Source organism: Gymnogyps californianus, chromosome 2, assembly GCF_018139145.2.
Source record: "Gymnogyps californianus isolate 813 chromosome 2, ASM1813914v2, whole genome shotgun sequence".
Taxonomy (NCBI): Eukaryota; Metazoa; Chordata; class Aves; order Accipitriformes; family Cathartidae; genus Gymnogyps; species Gymnogyps californianus.
The window spans coordinates 79,842,846-79,857,425 of record NC_059472.1 but is presented as its reverse complement, the minus strand read 5'-3'; the positions used below and the strand labels follow the sequence as shown (position 1 = coordinate 79,857,425).

The 14,580-nt window shown below is 42.2% G+C and overlaps 1 protein-coding gene across 2 annotated transcripts in view; it reads left to right on the top strand.

The window, feature by feature from the left end:
- The window catches only part of CTNND2 (catenin delta 2), a 700,253-nt gene that overhangs the window by 291,960 nt on the left and 393,713 nt on the right, over nucleotides 1-14,580 (top strand). The gene's annotated exons all lie outside the window — the stretch shown is intronic.

The window sequence follows — 14,580 nt, the reverse complement described above, 5'->3', positions numbered from 1 at the left end:
GTGCATGGCCCTGTCACCTGGGTGGACCTTGGACATATGTTATAGGTAGCTTGTCTCCTGGATGAACCGCTTAGACATGCACTATAGTTTGTCTTCAGTCCTGTCCCCAGCCCTATCTGTTGATGCTCATGACTGAAGCCCCTAGATGGATCCTGAACCTGACTGATTACTTCACTGTTTTGGGAACTTGATAGACTCTGCTACCACCACCCTGCTCTGCTCAGTTCCTTGGCTGAAGCAAGGAGCCTTGGCACAGTGCAATGTGGGGCATGGAGCAGACAAAAGATGTGTCCCTGAATGTTTCTTCACAAGGGTCTTCTGTGGGGTTCAGCAATGCTGGGAAGTTCACCCTCCTTGAGGACTCTCCCATGTGGTGATCTTGGGTCTGAGGGTGTGGGTATCCAAATGAGTGGAAAACTCAGTGCTTTGTTCCCACGTGAAAATGAGCTCAGGATCTCTGTAATAGAGACATGTCTATTTTGCTACCCCCAAACTCTGGTGGTTGTTTAGGGTCTTTAAAGGCCAGGGCTTTCATCTTCATGAAGAGGATGCAGCACCTGATCAGCTCACACATTGCAGTGTAGTATGAGAAGCACTACAGAGTAGCTCTGAGCCCCTAAACCTTTCAAGAGTCTTTTGGATGGCATATAAATGTTTAGCGAGTATTTGGTGTACCTCTGGAACAATGTTTTCAGCTAAGTTTCCTCCTAAAAGAATCTAGTTTGCATGCACTGTAGCTATTCTCAAACTGAACCAACATTCAGTAGGGCCATTACTTCATGGATTCACTTCAAAATCATACTACTGCCTCAAACTGAAAGAGTAACATAGATGCAGCCTTAGAACATGAGTTCATATTATGCTTAGTTTGATCTAGCGACTGCCACTGAAAGGAGCCATAGCCCTCTCATGCTCACATCACTTTTTGTGCGCTCCTCCTGCTTCCTCTTCTGAGTGTGACTTGTCACGGTAAATCTTGCCTGCTTGGAGGGAAAGCTAACTCATGAAAACCTGCAAGTTTTCCCTCAGATTGGCAAACTGATGGGAGTCACTATAGAGTTGCACAATTGCTAAATTTAACACAAGGGAAGAGGCAGAAAAGCAGGGAGAAAGCAGGTCCACCCCCTCTGGCCTCCACCTGCTGTTAGATTGAATTAAGTAGAATATGAAACTACACCCTGAAGGAGAAGAATGTAAGTTTATTGAGAGAAGATTATCACTGTTGCTGCTGGTTGAGATTTCACACAGCAGAGGATTCACTGTTTAAAAAATGTGGTGGAATTCCCCAAATCATTCAGGGTTTTTTGCAGCAGATAATAAACGTTTTCAGGTGTCTTGTGGAGGTCTTTCCTGACAAATGGACACACACTGAATGTGTATTTGGCTATCCTCATTTTATTTGTTGACCGTTCTCAGAAGAATGGAAGAATTTCAGAAAGTAATAGCAAACTGTTATATATCAGTATGATATTGATAGGCAGATACAGTGGCAAATGCACCACTAAGTTTATGCTTCTTTTATTGGTCTTTCCAAAATCTTTAGATCAGTTTTAGTATGAGGTCAGTTCTCTTACCAATTTTGATTTTTGTCTGTCTGTACTTAGAAGATGATAGAAACATTGTTTTTTGATGATAGATGACATTGTATTTTTCTACCTATACTTCACAAAACTCACATTCTCTGCTTTCTTTCCAAACCATTTGTCTTTTTCTAAGGAAAAAGACCCTACTTAAAATACCATATTAAAACACTGCTCAGTCTATGATTGAATCTCAGCCTCCTGCTGGAACTACTCTCACCTCACTTTAAATTAAACATACCAAAAGGCAGGAGAGTATTCTATTCCCTAAATACACATTTTGTTAGAAATAAGGTTATCTAATTAGAGCATGTTAGTTCTGGAAATTGGGAAGTGTCAGTGCTGGTGTACAGGCAGATTAAAGTCGAAATTCTAAAATCAAGTCTGCCCTTTGTATTAATGTACTGTAAGTTGTTTCTTTCTGCTTGTACACTAGCAGCTTTCAGAGGTTTTTCTGGGTTGAATAGCTACCATACAAGCCCTCTAGGCTCCTAAGGTTTTGCTTTTTTTTCCCTCAGAGATTTCTCTGCAGTATGGCTGAGGTCTGCTTTCTGCTCTGAGCAGAGCCTCTCCCCTCTGTGCATTTCTCCCTCTCTGCCTCACCCTGGCAGCCCTTCCTCCTCCCTCTGTATAATTGGTCTAAATCTGAGTGCAGCAGCCAGGAAAGACAGCTAACCACACACACTTTTAGCGAAAATAGCAGATAATGTTTATGCATCATGTTCAACAGTACAATGCATCCAACACACTGTTAAAGCATTCAAGAAAGAAGCAGATACCAAGGAAGATCCTTTGGCCTTAGTTATATCCTGCAGTTGTTGAGAGCTTGTAGCTAGGACAGTCAAGGTTTAGTACTACATTTTTGTCAAATGACTATAACTAAATGCTCGGACAATTTAATGTACTTGGTGTTTATTATATCCGTTATATTAAACTTGCTTTAGGAAAGTGAAATCTGATAAACAAGTCTGGCTTCTGAAACCTTGGCTGATCTGATATTTCCATGGTTACAATTCATGAAAATGAAATGATTTTTCTCCAGGGGAAAATATCCGTATGAATATGTCCAGCAAGGTTGTGACAGGCTATATCGAAGTATATCGGTTTGTGTGATGGAGCTTTACACAGGAATTACCAAGGCAATACTTCTGAAGAGTGCTTAAGGATTGCGCTAGAACAAGCTTTAGAGTCATCATATTTTTGGATTACAAAAAAAATTCCCCTTATGTGGTCATCATTTACAGAGAATTTGCATACATAGCATTTTATCACAGGCTAAATTTTGCTGACTTCAAGGACGACCCATGTCTATTTGTGACCGGCACCCACTGCTCCTGACCCTTGGTGCCATCATCATTCTAAATGAACCTGTCATCATGCCAAATGAACCCAACTACGTCTGTCCCCATAGTGTCGGATGACACTACTCTAAGGGCCTCTTCTGGTTGCACTTCTGAGTTTCACCCAGCTGAAAAAGCAGCACAAGCATGGCAGAACAAATCAAGAATAGTCCAAGAAGAAACTAACCTCTCTGCGCCTTTCTCCCTGTTGTGAGGAGTGGGCACTGGAACCCAGCTGCTGTCACCGACCAGGCGGTGAGCACCCTGCGGCTGCTTTCCCATTTTCGAGACTTGGAGCAATGGAAAGCATAGCTGGGCTTCTGAACCTGTGTGGATGATTCCTCTTTTTTCCTGCCTTTGTGTGTGTATGTATACACTATTGACACAGAATGTTTTTTGGCCCAAGACTGCTCCCTACTTCAGTCCCAAAGCCACTATACACCTTTCTGCGGCTTTCTTCGAATCTCTCTCCTGCATATTAGCATTTTTTTTTCCTAAACTGGTTGAAAAAAAGAGCTAAGTCTGAAAAATTAAAACTGAGCCAACTATAATTTTTCTTTTCTTAATTTAGTCAGCATAGAAATATACATGTCCCTGCAGTACAGTATAAATCATTATCATCATTAACATTATCCTTAGGTAGGCAATTTCAGTGCTTTAAACCTGCTTCTCTCCAGTTGTTTTGTTCTGAGCTTTGGCTGCCCCTCGATATGAAGCCATGTTATGAGATGCCAGTGTTTCTTGCTTCATTGTAGAGAACATCACATCTGAATGTGTGTATATAAATGTTAATGTTGTGCATATAAGTACTGCAGCTACCTAATTATTTTTATTGAAGCCATTTTATCATGACAGGAATGAAAACAATTACTTTGTCAGTAAATCTAGGTATATTCCAGAATATACGTTGATGGTATAACCAAACAAAATTTTTAATTAAATAATGCTGAGACCTTTGCTTCAGTTAAAAAAAACAGGTACATTCAAACCCTGACAGTTCATATTTCTCATCATCCTGTAGCTAAAATTGCAGCAAAATAGTATGGCATGTCAGAGGGCTGACATCACTGAAGAGTTAAGTGCTATGTAAGAGGAGTGAATATGGTGGGAAGTGATGATACTTCCATGTTGTATTCAGTTTGGCTGATGTGTACGTTACAGGGAAGACAGCAGGGGCATGGCCATTCCCACAGGTGTAGGAGCCAGCTCTGAGAAGAAGTTTCTAAGACAGTTCTCGACCATACAGTATTGTGGAAATCCTCTAATGAAGAACTAAATATGCCGAATGCCCAACAGTCTTGTGGGACCTATGATGAGGGCCTGCAGTCCAGGTGTCCTATTCTTGTTTTTCTTGACTTCTAGACTCACATTTTCAAAAACTTCCACACTTTGTCCTGTCTCTCAGGATTACCTTTCAAAGAAGAGTTTCCAAGTGCAGAACAACTTTATCTGAAAGTGTGCTCTCAGCTGCGTTAGCTACTCAGTGCAGTGTCTGGTTTGGTTTTTTTCCTCCTGAGGACTGATGCACTAACACCTGATGTGCACCAACAGGCACTGAATCTCAGGCCCCTTGGAGGGTCCTCAAGGAACAGGGAAGAAAGGGACAGTTCTGTAGAGCTGTTACGGCTCTGCAAACCTTTTCCAAACAGAAAGAAGAGGAAGTGTGGGAGTAGATCTGCAAGGCTGCATCCTGGTCTTTTACTATAATGGCCAGTATAAATCAGTTTCAGTGTAGTAGTTCAAATAACGGCAGCCTTCTCTGTTCTTGAAGGCAGAGCAGTATTGCTTTGAGGGTTCCAAATCCTCCATTCTATATCTTTTTTCACTGAACAAAATTTGCTCCTGATATATATATAAATTTTCTTTCTCTGCCATAATTTTTTTTCTTTAAAGTTGATAAAAGCAAAACTGCCACTCTCTCAAACCTAGCCCCTTTGGATGTCACGGGCTTGGGACTGCAGCACGGGGTAAGTGTAGCATCTGGCTTAGGTGGGAGAAAGGGACGTGGATTAATTACAGTTCAAATAGGAAGAGCAGATACTGTGAGAAAACCTGGTTTTAAAGGTAGGTAAATTTCATCTTTTAAAAACTTGTGAGACAGAATTGATGAATTTCTTGTTCCTAAGTCCTTTCTCTTTCTCACCTGAGCAAACAAGTCAATCTCTGTTTTTCCTAAGCTCTTGAACCTTCACACTGATAGCTACGGCCTCTCCAAAGGGGCAGGAGACCCCCCCTTCTCCTTGCATCTCCTTGATGAATGTGGGGAGGGTGGATGCAGCCCTGACCATTTTTCTGGCTTTCAGAAGGGTCTGCTCTGCATTGAAATCACAAGCTTCCAGACCTCTCCTACTTGTCTTCATCTGGTTCTTGTGTTTAGTTACTATTTTATGAGAAAAGGGGAAGCTAGGAACTGAATAGAGCAAAACGAGGAATGAGGAGGCAGAGAAATGTAAACGGATGTTTAACGGTGAGAGGCTCAGGAATGCAGTAGCAGGGTAAGGAGGGTAAGTTAGGAGCAGGAGAGGGTGCAGTAGGACTGGCTGAGCAAACACAGGAAGCTAACAATGTACCAAAACTTATGAAAAAAGTAACTTGAGATTATAAAAGGAACTAGGATAGGTGGATGGGAGCCAAAGGAAGTGGGTAGACAGATTAAAGATAGGGAAAACCTGTTTCAGCACAAAATGATGAATGTTAGACTCAAAATCTTGTTATCACCAAAAGGGAACACAACATATATATACAAACAGGAACTTCTTGTTAGCCAAATAAATTTTTTAATCGTCTAAAAGTCCAAATTAATTGAATAAGAAAAACCTAACTTAAAATATCTTTTAAATTTGTATACAAGAGAAGCTTTCAAGTAGCTGCCCCTCACTGTGCTGCTGTGTGCATTCTTCCAGTGTTCCTCTGGGTTCTGGAGCTGACAGTGTCAGTCTTTCTGACGAGGAAAGGGGACAATTAAAATGTGTTTTCAGGAGCCTGAAGTCTTTGCTGGGGGAGGTTCATGGTGCGGATCCCTTTCTCCTCAGCCTTGGGTCTCTTTGGGGGTATTTTTATGTAATGTCTTACCACAGCCTACCTCCTTCTCCCAACTTCCCAGGCAAAGTCTGGGAGCTGCATGCTGCCCTCTTCCAGCCGCATTACCCCAGAGGAGCTGTTTGTCCCACAGTGACTAGGTTAGGGGTGCCAGCCCCCTGCCCCGGGCATTCCCGAAGCGAAGCTAGCGTAGAGAGGCAACAGGCACGTGGCCACCATGTAATTGCTGCCATGGGTAAAACCAACTCCCACTGAGGCAGGGCCAGACATGTCCTGAGAGCCTGTGCTGCCAGCTGCCCACCAAGCCTCTGGCCTTGTGCTCGTGATGGCAAAAATCATATTTACATAGCTATGGGAGAAAGGCTGAAGGAAGAGTCAAGGATGCTGGAGTTATAATCAAATTGGAAGAAAATGTTCAAAAGTGAACCTACGTGTTGCTATGCAGGGAGATGGGGTCTGACACTCTCCACTCCGAGAAACGAATGCCAGAGTCAGTTAAGTGTACGGAGTACTTGTGGATTAAGAAGTCAGAGCTGGGGAGGAGGTAGGACTGAGAAAAACAGCTTGGCACTATAAAGTAGAGGAGGTCAGGCTTGGAGAAAAGGCAGAGGAGCTTTGTGGAGTAGGAACAAATGTCCTTCCAGGGAGTGAGGTGGAGTCCAGGATTGATCCTGCATGTTCCCATTCCTTGCTGTCAGCAAGTGTCTCTTGGGAGAGTATGTCCAGTCTTGATACAGGCAGAGCGTACCAGCCTTTAAATCTGTCAACTACTCTGTTAATTCAGAAGATTGCAGAGCCGATTTAGAGAGCCCCATCAGGCTGTTGATCTGCGTGGATCTCAGCATGATGCCATATTTATGGAGTCAGTTGTGCAATAGGTAGCATCTGTGTTAAAGGTTACCCAAGGTAACAATATTTTATACTTTATAAGTCACAATCCTTAATAACATGGTCAGGTGATATTTTTCTACGAACATTTGTGTCATTCTGTAAACAGGATGGATCAGCTCTAAGAACAGTTCAAAATTATGCAGTTTAAGGTATTAAGAAATTAAATATAAAAATAAATAAATGGGTTGTATTATGCTAGATATTTTCAAAAATGAGTTCCTAATCATCTTTTGTATATGTCTCTGAAAGCATACAGACCTCTCCACTCCTGTTCACTTTCAGTAATAGATTTTGTTGTGTCACATCAAGGCGCCTGTAAATTACAATATAATGAAAAGTGATATTTCACCTGTGCTCTTGTTACATTTTGGGTATACTTAAGAGAAGACAGTTGAATTCGGTATTCAGTCTGTGACAGTAGCCTGCTACTGTTTCCTTTCTAGGAGTTGAAGAATTTATCAGCAAAAATAATAGATGAGGATGAAGCCAAAACATGTATTCATAATGAGAGAAACAAGTTTTGTGTTGAAGCTATAGTGCAGGGATTTTGGTTCCACTGTTTTAAATGACTAGTAAAAGTAATAATAATTTTGTTTGATATTGGTCCAGTAAAGCAAATACTTAGATGCATTTTGATTATCTTTCAGAGAAGATTCACTTGTCAACCCAGTCATCAATTTAACTTATTGGTAAATTGAGCTCAAAAAATATGACTCAGTACCCACACATATTTTTGGTTCTGTGTGAAAATACCAAGTAATGTAAGTGTCACTGATGGAGAGGCTTCATTAATTTTTATTTATTTTTTTTTTAGAAAAAGGTCACTGCTGTGCCTTTTGGGAAGAAATCCTAGTGCATATACAGCTTTCTTCTGATGGTTTGATTAATCTCAAGGATGCTTATTGTGGCAGAGTAAGTGATTCAGGGATGACTGCTCAAACTCAATACTTAACTCTCCAAAGAGGACATGTACCTTGCACATACTGGCTCTTCCCTTGTTTAGGTCTTTTTGCTCTGGGCATAGAAAGCATAGCCAGGCTAATTCAGCTCTGAAATTGCAGAAAAAATGTTCCTATTGAGCTGTAATTGAAATGCCAAGATTGGGGGAAGGGACCAAGAAAGGTAAAGAGGAGGGAGAAAGTTTAAATTATAACTCAAAATCTATTGTGGCAGTGTTTGAAGACATTCCCTTTTGCTGACCTGCTGCCCAAACACTTGAATTGCTTGCATTTTGGGGGCCGAGGGGCCACCTTTCCTAGGTGACTGCTGTGCCTTTGTTTTGAGCTGGCTGAGCCTTCTCATTTCTTCCCTGACCATAGAAACACCACTCTCAGTGAGGCTGGGCTTCTCTGTGCTATGTTTCGCTGTACTTGCTGTTATGTACAGTGGTAGCGGAGGAGCCACAGATCATTCTGTGAGGGCAATGCTAGAAGCGGTTCACAAAATCAGCTGAGCAGCTGTCTCCAGGGCTCTGCACTTGTGGCTCTGACTGGTTTTATGTATCCAGAGTAGGCTGAGGGATGTATTTAATGAGCTCAAATGTGTTCCAGTGAAAAAGCATGAAGGACAATTAGTTGGCCCATATTTTCTCCGATTTCACCGTTCTTTTGTCAAGCCATGGTTCTAAGAACTTGTGCATTCCTACCATCACTGTGGGAGATAGAAGTTTTGATGCCTGTGTGAAGTACCAGAATTTGATGTACGGTGTTATTTTAAGCTGTGAACTAACAGAAGGAAGAGAGGAATATATTCTGTTATCTTGTATGGGGCAACTTTCAAATTGGCAACTCAGAAAGAATCAGAAAATGCAAATTTGTCAAATTGTTCACTTGTCAAATGTCAGTGTCAGAATAGGGGTTATAAGCTACAGTAAATGTTAGATACTGCGCGGCAGTGAGTGTTCGTGGTCGATGCTTAGGACCATGCTACCTCTAGATGACTCTTTATCTGACAAAACTGTTCTTCTATTAAAAATTTAAAGTGCTCTGAATATTTTGATTGAATGGAACAGGATTTTGGAGGCTATCTTCATCTCTGTATAGTGTGTTACAGCATATCACTTGTTTCCTTGTCAAAATCAGTGTATTTTCTCATTAATGTTAAACTTCACTCAGGATGGAGGAAATCTTGCACAGTTTTCTTGTGTATGTGACTTTGCTTTTGATGTTATTCAGATGGTGATACTGTAATTCACTGGTTATGTTCAATTGCTGTTTAACTGGCCCAGTACTAGAATTTGATCCCCAGAAGACTTCCTTTGTGATCAGGCTAATCAGCGCATTGGCAGTCTGTTCCTGTCGTGCAAGATCATCCCACAGCACAAACAGTTGCGGGGAGCTGAGGTTCTTTTTTGCTCAATGTCAAGCTGAAGGAGTATAAATTCTGCTTTTGAAATGACTGTTCGAGAGGTTTTACTTTGCTGCTCTGCCAGCATCCCTTACAAAGGCTACAGTGTTTGAGTACAAAATAGTATTTCTTACCACTTAACAGGATGCTCTTGGATTCTCTTTCCAACTCAGCAGGGCTCTAACATGGTGCCAGACCTTTATTTTGTGGGTATCCGGTTTGTACTCCCAGTTCCAGCATTAGTCAGCCCCAGCAAGGGACGGCTGGCCCTCAGGGGTGGGGAGCCGGGGACAGAGCGTGCTAACAAGCCCAGCAGAGCAGGGGACTCGCCAGCCAGGGCCCCATCCCGCAGGAGCCAAGCAGGGCAGGTCTGGAGACAGGAATGAGATTCAGAGAAGAGTAGAGATCACACAAGGTTCAGTGAAGAGGTCAGACGACTTTGTGGTGATGAGGCGGGTCTGAGGTGAAGCTGGGGACACAACTCAGCGAGTCGTGGTCAACGTAGACCCAGAGACAGTAACCTGGGTCAGTCAGAGTCCAGTGATCACCAGGCAAGATCACAGTGACGAGGCAGTTCCCAGGTCAAATTGGGAAGTTAGTCTGGGTCTGGGTCAGTGGGGTATGTGGCCAGACACAGGCACGTGCAGTGCAGCTGCAGCATAGCTCAGGTGAGGGTCAAGCATGACAACCTCAGCTCAAGAGCCATTCCTGCGCAAAGGGTAGGGCAGCCACTGAGTCTTCTTCCAGGTTTGTCTTGAAAAGCTCTTCAAGGTTGGCCAAGGCGTCTCAGAGCTGGCCTTTGCCACACAAAGCTGGACTAGAGTGCGTTGCAGTCCCGACAGTCGCTGGGAAGTCTGATCTCTGTGTCCTATATAATGGTGGTTAGAAAATACGCTCTTTTTGCTAATGTTTAATCAAGTTAGAACATTCCTGATACACTTCCAAAGACAATCTACTGGGATGTCTTCTGTAGCACATGAAATGGGCAACAACTATTAAAAAATTTAAAACAACAATATCGGATGAGTGTATTCTTGCTTGTCCATACTGTTTATCCACAGATCTATGACATTTAATGTCTACTCTGTATGATCTCAGAGGCAGACCATACATATCAGTTAGTGACAAGGCAGACATGAAACTCTTTTTCAGAGACTGCCATTTTCTTTCAAGTACCTGTAGGCAGAGTAGCTTATTCCTGCCATAGAACAAATCTAAAGGAAGTATTTTTAAGATCTTCAGGCCCCTGGATGTGCTTGTGTCAGCAAAGGGATATCTTTTCTTCTCACAGAACATCGCTATCCATAGACCACCCCTCCCTCTTCTGCCATGGGGAAGGCAGTAGGTAGGGAATGGTCGAAGGCAAGCCAGGTGGTCTCTGTGGAGTACCTCTGTTAATCACTTTCCTGACTCATGGAGGTCGAGCAACCCATGAAAGCTCAGGTTAGGACAGGGACTCCTCCCCCTCCTTATTTACACTCCACATACCTCCAACAAAAAAGTTTCTGTAAACCATTAACAGGACCTCAAATATTGAATTTACCAGATCTGGCACAGATGCTGACCTTAGGATTAGCACAAGTGACATCATCCATTCATGTGGTCTGAAACAAAATACCAAAGGGATAAATGAAGGCTCCCTACATCTTCATGTTTTAGGACTAGCCCTCCAGGTCCCACACCGTAGTAGTAAATTTTGTGGAGCAGCAAAAACTCTGCAGGAAGATTTTTCAAGGAAGCGTCTTGTGGGCATTTAGAGCAGAGCAAGTTGACTGCGATGCCTTGCACTGCTGTGGGCAAGCTGCACCTCCCGTGCCATTCCTTCTGCATGCTAGCATTGGGAAGGGCCTCCTGTTTCTATGACTGGGAAGCATGGGGTGGTTTTTTCCCTGCTGGAGTGGGCTCATCTGCCCTGATGGGCTTATGTTCTCGGCTCTCCTGCCTGATGATTTTTGGGGTCCTGGGCATACTTCAGCGGGCAGACTTTTGGAGGTGGAACGATATCTCTTCTGGCATTTGCTGACGAGTGTGACTTGCCTCCAGGACGTAACAGAATAGATATTTCAGTGTCATGTTTTTGTGGACCTCATTACTTGAATCAAGGCAGTGTTTTATGTAAGGCCTGTGCAAAGCTTTCTGTACATAATGGGGACATTCGGCAGGGAGTCTGCAGGGAACTGCTGGGGTATTTTTCCATTTCAAAGTTTCTTTGGCGTTCACCCCAGCTAAAGGCACCAGCTGCTATTAAGGCTTGAGTTTTTTCTTATTTTCTCTGCTTTTGTTTCTCTGCAATTAAATAATTACCTTAATGAGAGATTTCCAGTTATTCTGATAATGTCTTGGGACAATGTTGAACTTCTGTGATCAACGGGAACTCTGGCAGGTGTTGGGATCTATTTACTGTAACAGCAGCCATTCTAACGAGAAACAGTCAAAAGCAACATAGAGCAATGACACAGCACAAAGCAGTTCAGTAAAAACATGAAGTCCTTTAAATCAAAACTGCCTGTATGTTCAGTGAAGACCTACAATGGGTGTCTCAGTCATTTTTGTTTACTCTTTTTTATTTATTTATTTTTCTGACTAGATTAATGATGCACTGGAAAGGAGTGAGTAGGAAACACTGGAGGTTATTTCATAGTAAAGAAAATAATTTCCAGATATTTATATAGTACAATTTACTTTTATACTTAGGTTAATACATACTTGTCAGGAATAAAAATTGGGACATTTTTTTTTTTCCAGAGGCAAAACAGGGCATGAAGAAAACCTATTTGTAGCTGTGAAATTGTTGTGTAGGTACTTGTTCTGAGTGGTACATGGTTAGCATGCCAAGTTAAAACGTTTTTGCTGCATGTGTGGTTTTTTTAACTGTTCCACTTAAGTACACTCAAAGTTTTATTTTGAAATGGTGAGTGCATTCAAGCAGTGCTTCCAAATTCCAGGATTATTACAGTTAATACAGAACATTTTGTTGACTTTAATTTGTGAAAACGATGTTTTAGCAGTTTAAGAGTTGTTAAGGGATATGCAGCCTCAATTATTTTTGGAAAAAAATCTACAAAATCTGAAAGTATTAGGACACCCAAATGATTCATAGTAGTAGCAGTTTATTGTCAAGGATAATGGACCTGAAATGCATATACAGGATAAAGTCTTTCTGACAATGGGATGATACCACCCCAGTACTCCAATTTCTGCTTTATAAGAACCCACCACCCCATCCTTGCATTTGCAGCTTCCTAGAGGAAAAGGCATTAAGCCAAAAATTATGTGGTAGCTGGTTTGAAAATCATGCATCAGAACAGAACCTTGGTTTTACTGAAGTTATCTTGCCGTTAGAAGATGTGCATTGTAGGAGGTTGTGACAAGATCTTGAGTGAGATGAATAAGCCTAGTCTTCCTCCTTAAAATGAGCTCCCCAAAGAAAACCAAAAAGGCTTTTAAATGCAGAAGGGGGGGGGGGGGAGGAAAAAAAGCTAGAATACTTATCTTTTAAATACAGAAAACTCCAAGTGGCTAGGAAAAACAGCATAGAAATCAAAGTGGTTCCTACTGTGTCATGGTACAGCGAAATAGTACTTCTGGGCTTGCTTTATGCCAGCCAGTGACCTTGAGTTGTAGGGAACTGTGAACATTTCCCCCCCTGCCATGGCTTGCTGCATTTCCCCTCCGTTCACCCCTGATGCCCGGCTGCTCCAGGGTCCCTCTGGCTCCCCCTCTTCCCCACGCACCTCGCATCCCACCGTGGCCACCGGCCCCACCGGGCCATCCGCCTTTCAGCGACATCCCTGGGTGTCCCGGCGGGGCGGCACAGCCTCCAGCCCTCAGCTGCAGCCCCGCTGCTTGGCCGGCCTGGCCCCTTCAGGGAGCTCAACGTACCCCCGAGAGTTCAGGGCTCGCAGAGGTGTATGATGATAGTTTTCCCCAACAGCCGCTGAATTGCTTAGCATGCAGCTGCTTGTTGCTTTCCAGCAATTGCTAAATCACAGTTCAGGCGGAGGCAAAACAAAGCTGCCCTTGACTTCAGGAATAACAGGCTGCAGCCTTAATTATTCTTGAATTTAAAGGCCTACTGTTAGCACTAGACAATCAAAGAGAAGAACACTTTAGTACTACTCGTGATATGGGTTTGCCGGTAACTGGCACTTTATAAAGCTGCTATTTCTTCATTTGAGCAAGCTACCCTAGTTTTTGTGTAATTTCACACTGCTTCTCCGGAGACAATAAATGGGGGAGGAAAATTCCTAATTCCGAGCACAGGGTTAGGGGAGGTTTTCCTCAGCGGCTCAAAGCAACTCCGACAGCTTTTCTCAGTGGCTGCCCTCTCCATGGTGTTACACCACATCTGCTAATAAGGGTCTGTGTGATACAGAAACTTGCTAGTGCAGGGAAATGAGAAAAGGTGCCCTGTGCTAAATGGTAGCTCGAGTGACTTTTCAGAGCGTCTCACCAGACCAGGCAGAAGTGGGTTGAATGGCTGTCGGGTCTGCGGCTTGATGGGTTTTTCACTAAGAAGCTGACACATTACATTTTGAATCTTTTGTACTTCTTCACAAGTTGAGTAAGATGAATTTGTCAAATATCTATCCAGTAAATAATTGGTAGAAATACTTCAAGTTGCATATCTTTTTAGCTTGGCTGGGTTTTTTTCCCCTATTACTTTACAGTTTGCCTGTAAGCAAAGTGACTGTTAGTACCCTCATTTTGTCTGCACATTTTCAAATAGTTAGTTTGGCAGTGTTCTTTTAACTTTAGAAATCCTTAAATAAGTAGGGAAAATTATTACCTATTGCTAACAAACTTCATATTCAAATAGACTTTTTAAAAAATAAGATACAAACCCTTTAATCCTAAGTTTTTTCCACTATCCTGCTCCTTGCCAATACCCTCCACCCCCCAAATGTTTGGAAAACAGAACTTAAAGAAAGTGCTGAGAAGATTCTTTTGAATTCTGACACATGATACTATTTAAATGTTATTGCATATCAAAAGCAATTAAGCATTAGTAAACTGTTGAAGCAAAAATTTAATATTTACCACAGTATTAATCTTAAGCATCTGTTTTTAAAGCTGCACTGTATACCTGGACTCCCTGCATGTTTTCTTTGTTTCTGTTCTCACTTACACACTGTGTGTCTAGATCCTGATAGTAATTGAACCATTTGATCAGTTTCATACATATTCTGAACAAGAAAGTGTTTAACTATTCAAACTAATAAGTGATTCAGTGCCCTATTTTGGGTTGATGTTTAAAAAAACCATTTCTGTTGTTTATTTTTCCTAGCTCTTAACAAAATATTTTGTGATTCCCATCAGTGATGTTTAAACTATAAAATTTCCAGGGCTACATAGGATGCCATTACCCTTGATAACACTGGGAG